Genomic DNA, 8337 nt, shown 5'->3' with positions numbered 1-8337 from the left:
CTTCAAATGAAACCATTAGTTGGTACTCCAAAGTAGTTGCCTTTCTTCAACAAGATAGAGTGTGTTACATCATCATAAGCAGCCACAACCTGTTGAAGCACAAATAGTTGTACCATAGCTTGGTGCACTAATTTCTGGAAGAAATGACCAAATGCACTTGCCACCTCTAATGGATTATATGTACTACTGCTCCAAAGTGAATCAATCAACCAGGACTGCTCCTACTCACCTACCAATTCATCTTTTGCCTCACTCTCAACTATATCTTCATGTTCAAGAACAAGTGACATTTGATGTCTTGTTAGCTACTAACCAAGCTAGATGTCTTATAGCGAATCCCCTTAATAGGACAAAATCAAAACTATTCTTGTCAGTTCTACTTCTATGAACTGCTTTCTCAACCATATCTTAATGATGACTAAAATGAGTTTCTTCATGTGATTCAAGTGAAAATATGGCCGCATAGATTACTTCATCATGTTATTCACTAACTTCATATTTGGGAGAATTGCCATCAAGACTTGAGTAAAACTCCTCTATTATGTTTGTGAAAAGATCTTCATCAAGTTCTCTGGTAGTTCTCGCATGCATAATATCTTCAATTTCATGAGATTGAAATATATATGTATTCTTATCATCTCGTTCAACTTGAGTGGTACCTTGATGCGTGCCCATCTTTTCACATTTCAGGACATCATGGTGCTCCTTTACCAACACCTTGGTAAATTGGCTTTCATCACCCAAAGATTTATTCCCCGTGGTATCTTTCTCAATAGCTCCTTGATAATCCATTGACTAGATATGAGAATCACCAGCTATGTCTTCTTCCTCCTATTGGAAGAGATTAGCAAGATCACTTTGTTAAAATTTAGAGTTCCCCATTACTACATTTGTTGGTGGTACCTCAAGTACAGGATTTTTTGGTGGTGAAGGAATCTTGTTCTGATTCTTGGCTGCATAATTGGAAGCATTATTTAAATAAGTCTTTGGGATATCTCTGTAAGAGATAAAAGAACCTTGTGATGACTGCTTCTTAAGGGCTAACACTTTATTAGCCAGCCTCTACACCATGGGATCTATTTCACCGGTAGAAGATGATTCCAAGGAAAATTTTCCTTTGGACCAATTCATCTCTTTCCATGCCTTATCTGCAAGGATGACATCATCTTCAACCTCAACTGCTAGGGCTTGTGCTACTATGAGATTAACTGGAGTTTCTCTTCTCAACAAAAATATTACCTCAGACACTTGGGCATTGATAAACAAAAACTTCAAATTCTCGGTTGTAGGTTGAGCAATATCTAGGATTTTATGTGTCAACTTGTTGAAGTGGGTAATGAATTCACGCATAGGTACATGAGATTATTTTTTCAACTGGGTAAGTTGAGCTAATAGAGCATGAGCATCTTCAACATGCTTAAACTTTTCGTCAAACTTAACTTTGAGAGTAGCCTAGTTTGTGATGGTTTGTGGTGTGAGGTGGAAGAACCAATCTGTAGCCACACCCTATAGTGTTTCAATAAAGACTCTTATTGAAACATCCTCATGTTTCACACCAAGAATACTGTATGCGATATAAAATGCATCGATGTTCTTGTTTGGATGTTGTTCTCCATCCCTATAGAACGTGGGGAAGTTCTTCCACAAGCCATCAAGAAGAGCATATAGAGGTGGAGTCAGATTCAATTTACCAAAAGCATTCCCCCAAGGACCTTGGGTAGCCATTTTACATGTCCTTGGTGAAAGCTTGACAAATTACAAGAAAATAAATTAAAATGAGTAGGATATTGGTAGACTTCAACCAAAAGCATGAGGCCTTTGTATGCATATCATATCGCCCAAAAGGTCACCAGAAACTATAGGGTGAAAAATTTGTAAACTCTAGGAGGCTTAAAAAATATGGATTTTCACCATAGTGTGTGAGACAATACCTCTCGGAAGGCAAGATATGGTATGTCCTATTATAAGGATTCAAGGCTCCCCCTTTCTACTGCAATCTATATCTATTCTTAATCTACCTGCTAACTTTACACTAATTTCAGGATGATACAATAACTTAGTTCTCTTTTCTCAGAACAAGTATTTCTCCAATTCTTTATTTAGAACAAAGCAACACAAAAAGTCTAACGTGTATTAATCTTAAAAATCTATGCTAGTTGGAAGAAAAGTGTCCATGAAAGTAAAAAACCTTTTGTTGCTCCCTTTGTTTTTTTTTTTTGTTTTTTTTTTTCTGAAAATGACTGATGCAGAGCATCATGAAAAACATCAATCAAATAAACATTATCAAATCTTCTCCATAGATATCAATCCATAATGATTGTAGATCCATATATTATGAATTAAACCCAAATCATTTAAACCCTTCATCTATTCATTTCTTGCAAAGGAAAACCAAGAATTTTCCCAAACTATGAAATTTACTCTATTCTGGTCATGAAATTACAGTCATGAACAGTCATTAATAAATCTTAAAATATTAATCACCAGGACAACCTTTGCAGTCCGATTTTAGAAATGCTAGTTATTAAACTTTCCTCTAAGTTATAGAAAGCTCCAATGGTTAAATCCAAAGTTATGATGATTTTTCCAAAACTGGTCGTCGTGAATCAGGGTTTTGGGTAGTTCCAAACAGTTTTCACCAAAACACTGATAACTTTCTCAAAACTGAATGAAATAAACTCAAACCAAAAGCAATGGAAGTATGATTCAATATAATACACTATAATTGTAGAAATATACTTGTTTCCAGGCTGTACATGGTCGTACCAGGCTTGGAAACAAGAGGAAATACTTTCAAGACCACAAAACAAGAGATTGAAAACAATGAAAATATGATACCAAAATGTTTCCAATGCTTTTCAATTCCTTCTACAATTTTTACACACCCTTATGAACGAACATTATAGAGGCTTTATATCCTTTTCATCTTCACATGGAAGTTACAACTACCAACTTCCTCTTATGACCATACAACTTCCCATTTTGGTCTTTTTACGCTTTTGAAAAGTTGCATTTTACAACTTTTACAACTTTTGACTCAAATGACTTTAAACCTTCAAAAGAACCTTCAAAACATATTAGGATGGAATAATAATGAATTTTTGTCACCATTTTACCCCTCAAAGGTTTTTTTATAAAAGTTTTACCAAATGACTAATTCAAGACCTTATTAGGACAACTTGGACAACTCATTACAATGGGCTCTTTTAGCCTTACATATTGATTCATATTGACTCAAAATGACATTACAAATGAAAATGTAATTGAATATACTTATGAATTGATCTTTATCCTCTTATAGACTCCTTCTGTGCCTTTGTGTTAGGTTCTCCTACACCAATGACTTTGTGTTAGGTTCTCCTACACCAATGACTTAAGGGATAGGTGTTTTGTATATAAAGATCTCAAAGTCTCCTTCAAATACTCAATTCCTATCAACCATTGTAATCCAAATAATGACTATTCTTAGTTACGCTAAAATAAGGCTAACAATGTTGGCAATTGACACTCATTGGATTCTGTAGCGTCCTAAAATTGCGACACTTGCAATTTCGACTGCATTTCGGTCTTCACGATGGCGACGCAACACGCAACCTGAATGGAGACCCCGAAACCTGATTATGACACTGAAAACTGCATTTTCAAGCACCCTGGCCTGAACCTCCTTGCACCCTGCTGTCCCGGGAGGTGGGACCAGAGCGCCCAGCGCCCTTGTCCTTCAGGACCAGGGCGCCCAGCGCCCTGGTCCCCCAGGACCATGGCGCCCAGCGCCCTGGTCCCTGGGTCCTATTTTGGGCCCGGTTTCTTTTGGACTTCGGGTCTTTTTGTTTGCAAATTGGAAAATTAACTTCCCTGGTCGGCCTAAGGTCGGGAAAATCAGTCTATTAGCCCTAATTGACAAGTATATAAACTACATTTTTCTCTCTCATTGAGGATGATGATGAGGATGAAGAGGATATGTGTACAAGCGTGGAAACTATACTCAAGCATTCAAGCATTCAAGCATTCCTTCTAAGTCTCCATTCAAGGCTAAGTGTTGTATTCAAGACAAGGATTCAACCATTGAAGAGGAGATCACATACTACATACTACAACAACATACAACATCTATACCTTCGCACATAAGGATACAAACATCCTTAGAACAAGGTATTAGTACTTGTTTTACAGTTATTTACATTTACAGCACTTGCTCATTTCTTGGTTAATTCCAAAACCGGGGTTTGACCTAAAGGCAAACCCCTAATCCCTAACCCCCCAATCGTCTTCGCTTTTCTGTGTATAGGTTGCAGGTACGCGGCTGAAATTGAAGATCTGGAATCCTTGTGCAGAGACGAACAGATCCCCCTTCGTTTCACGGATTTTTCGAAGGACCGTGGCGCTCGGGCGCCATCGTCCTGACAACTTTTGCTCAAATTTGCAGGACAGCACCGTATCGACATTTTACTGCTAATTCCGGGTCCGCAGCTTCATCCTATATTCCTATCTCAGTTTATAAGCGAATCTTTGTCACTTTCTATGCATTCCTAGCTTAATTCTTCTATGCACATTCTTTACAAAAGAGGGTAGCCTTGCTGTCATAACCCTTGAAATGCATTTTGCATTGCGTGGGATTGGATCTTGTGGGTTTCAACCCCTCTTTTGAATGTAAAGTCTCTCCCTTAAGTGAAAACCATCAACCCTAGCGAACCTCCCTTCTCTCTCCTCGGAGTTGGAAGAGGGGAGAGCAACTAGGGTTCGATCGCGATTTTCCGCTTTACATTTTGGTGAACCTGACGTGAACATCCTTTCTGATTATTCATAGTTAGATCTGAAAATTGGATTCCTTGATTACATTTCCATGTTTGATCTTTGGCAAAATTTTAGAGGTTAATTGCATAAAAACCCTAAATTTTCTTTTTAGTAATTAAGCTTGTGAAATGTCTAAATGTTAATGCTTGTTTCAGATCTACCCTTCTATTACAAATTATCAATTCATATTTGTGCTTTAATTTTGAAGATTAAGTGGTTAAGTGTCAAAACCCTAATTTTTAAAACCCTCTTGATTCAACCTTTGTTCGACAATTTCACTGATCAAAACATCTCCAAATCAACTGTAACTTTGGATTCCGCAATAAAATCACAATATCTTTCATCCCTGAAAATTTGGAAAAAAGTTGCGAGGACCGTGTGCACTCCGAGCGCCATCGTCCCCGACATTTTTTCCGAAATTTCGGGAGCGAGATCTTACTGTATTTTCCTGCTAAAATCCAGAATTTTGGCTTATTTTATCAATTTTAACACCTTCAAAATTAAAGTCAAAGTTGGTCTAGGGATTGCTTGGATTAACGCTTCTAATCATTCAACAATTGTTGAAATTGAAATTTTGTGTCAAAATTGTGTTCTTACTGTCCTAAATCTGAAAAGTGTGTTTGCATTCATTCGAAATTTCAGTGCTTTATTCAAATTCTTACAATTTGTGACTTTTGAAATTAAGTGCTTAATTACAACAACTTTGATTTCCGCTTTCAAAATCAAATTTTGCGTGAAATTGAATCAACCTTCAAATTTTGAAACTTGCATTGCTCTTAATATTCCCTCTAAAATCATAAAATTCAAAATTTCAGTTTCCCTCTCTTTTTCAAAATTCAAATTTTGCATTTTTCGACAATCTTGGTAGGGTTCAATTTTGAGATTGCAACTTTAATTTGGCCTATCTACAGATCGTAAAATCACTCAATTTTTTCAGATTAGCTTTAAAATCATCATACCTTTCATCCTTGCAAATTTCAAAAAAAAGTTGCAAGGACCGTGTTGCACTCCGAGCGCCACGGTCCCGGACATTTTTTCCGAAATTTCGGGAGACTGTCGTGATTGCATTTAACAGCTTAAATCCAGAAGATTGGCTGATTTTACTGAAAATTGCTACCTCTAAATTCAAAACTTTCTCTCTCTCTCTCTAGTGCATGAGTTTTACAACAATAAGCCCTACTTACACTATTCCCGTTAGACGAAGCCGTAGAATTAAGTATTTCCGAGGTTTAACTACTGAGGAGATGGAACCTAATTTGAATAGCCTTTTTAACGAGGACATGGGTAATTCCTCTAATCCTCTTAATGATGAAGAAGCTCTCCATGAGGTTTCTGTAGAACAACTTTCAAAATTGGATAACCAATTTGACGATTTTCGACAATGGATGTCTCAAGAATACCCTGATAGTCAAGCTCTTCATTTAATTGAGGGTCTAAAATGTATGCTTCAAAGTGATAAGAATGGAATTGATATTTTGCGTGGTATTGCACACATTGTGGATTCGAATGTGATGCCTATGAAGAGTTGTGCTGAAAATTTGGGTTATACACAACCTCCTACTCAAGTCAATCATTCTATTCCTTTGATGACTTCTATTGCTAGCGTACCTACCTTTACATCAAACATAATGGCTACTTCTACACAAGACATTCCTCCTGTGATCACCAGTCATGGGGGCAATCCTTCCTCTTCAATTAACCCTCTTCCTTCATTCAATCCGATTTCTTCATTCGTCCCTTCAATGAGTGTTCCTATTACATCTCCACAAATGAACATGATGCAAGTGGGCAATTCATTCAATCATTCCATTCCTCCTTGTAGTGTTCCTCCTGTCCAATCATCTCCTATGACTAATTATCATAGAGTCCCACCACCTTACTCTTTACCTTCTTTCAATAACATAACACCTCCATCTCAATCTAACACATCTAATATGAACTCTTCGACTGAAGCGACCATTAACAATCTTGCACAAACTGTCTCTTCTTTACAACAACAAATTGCCTCTATGAATCAACCTAAGTTTAGTGTGCCCACATTTGATGTTGCGAGCCCACTTTCTCTTGACATTGTTCGAGCTATCCCTCCTAAACATGTTGAAATCCCGCATTTGGAGCTTTATAATGGTAAAGGTGATCCTCTAACACATGTTAAGACTTTTCATACAATATGTACTGATTTTGCTTATGACCAAAGGTTGCTTGCAAAATTGTTTACTAGAACATTAAGAGACAAAGCCCTACAATGGTATTTCTCGTTGCCTTCTTATTCTATTACTTCTTTCGAACAACTGGCAAATGCTTTCATTCAACAATTTCAAAACAATATAAGTCCTACAGTTACTTTGATTGATTTAATGCATTGTAAACAAGGTGTTAAAGAGAAAGTGACTGATTTCATTGGTAGATATAAGCATTTGTATGCTCAAATTTCTTTTCCAGTGCCTGACAATGATATTCAAAGAATCTTTATTTCTAATTTACAAAAAGATATTTGAGACAAACTCCTATTTTTTGAGTTTACTTCTTTCCAATAGTTGTGTGCAACTCTTCACAATTATCAACTGACTGTGAGTCAAATGGAACAATCACATCCTATGGCTCCGAGTGATAAGGGTGATAGTAGTCAACAACCATTTGGGAAGTTTAAACCGAACAGAGATTCCATCAAATTCAATGAAAACATCATCAACAACAATGTGAATGCAGCATCAGGTGTGCCTCCTATTTCTAAATTTTTCAAGAAAGAAAGAAAGTATACTCCTTTGAATGAATCATTGCATAGTATTATGAATAAGTTATTGGAACAAAATGTGCTTACTCTTCCTCCTATAAGACAAATTGATCCTGCAAAGATTACTTCACCTTATTTTGATAACAAAGCTTTTTGTCAATTTCATCGTCAGCCTGGGCATGATACTGAAAAATGTTTTTCTTTAAAGGGTAAAATTCAAGATTTGATTGATAATAATACTATTACTATTTCTAGAGTGAATGATAAAGGCAATACATCTATAGCTCCTCCTAATCAAAATCTTTAGATTTTCACTGATCCATTACCTTCTCATACCTCTAATGCAATTGAGGTTAATGATTCCTCTCTCTCATCTGATGGTCTTGTGTCTATGACTCCGAATGTGATTAACTTTGTAGAGCAGCAAGAAAACCCTAAAGAACCTTCCATCACATTTGATTCCAGTGAAACCATTAGGGCACCTGATGGTCCTTTATACATAGTTGCAAAAGTCAAGAATACACCTTGTCGTGGAGCGCTTATTGATCCTTCGTGCATGGTTAATGTTATTACTGAAGAATTTCTTTTTACTTTGCAATTGAATCAAGTGATATATGACAAAACAGATGTGATTGTGAAACTGTTTGATGCATTTTCTTCTCCTGCAATTGGTTCTATTACATTGCCTATTGAGGTCCATAACAAATCCCTTGATGTGAACTTTGCTATTATTCCATCTTCCGAACAATTTCGTGTGAAGCTTGGCTATCCTTGGCTATCTTCCATGAAAGCTATTGCTTCTCCTATTCATA

The sequence above is a fragment of the Cryptomeria japonica genome, chromosome 7, assembly GCF_030272615.1.
Source record: "Cryptomeria japonica chromosome 7, Sugi_1.0, whole genome shotgun sequence".
NCBI lineage: Eukaryota > Viridiplantae > Streptophyta > Pinopsida > Cupressales > Cupressaceae > Cryptomeria > Cryptomeria japonica.
Note: the sequence above shows the minus strand (reverse complement) of the source record.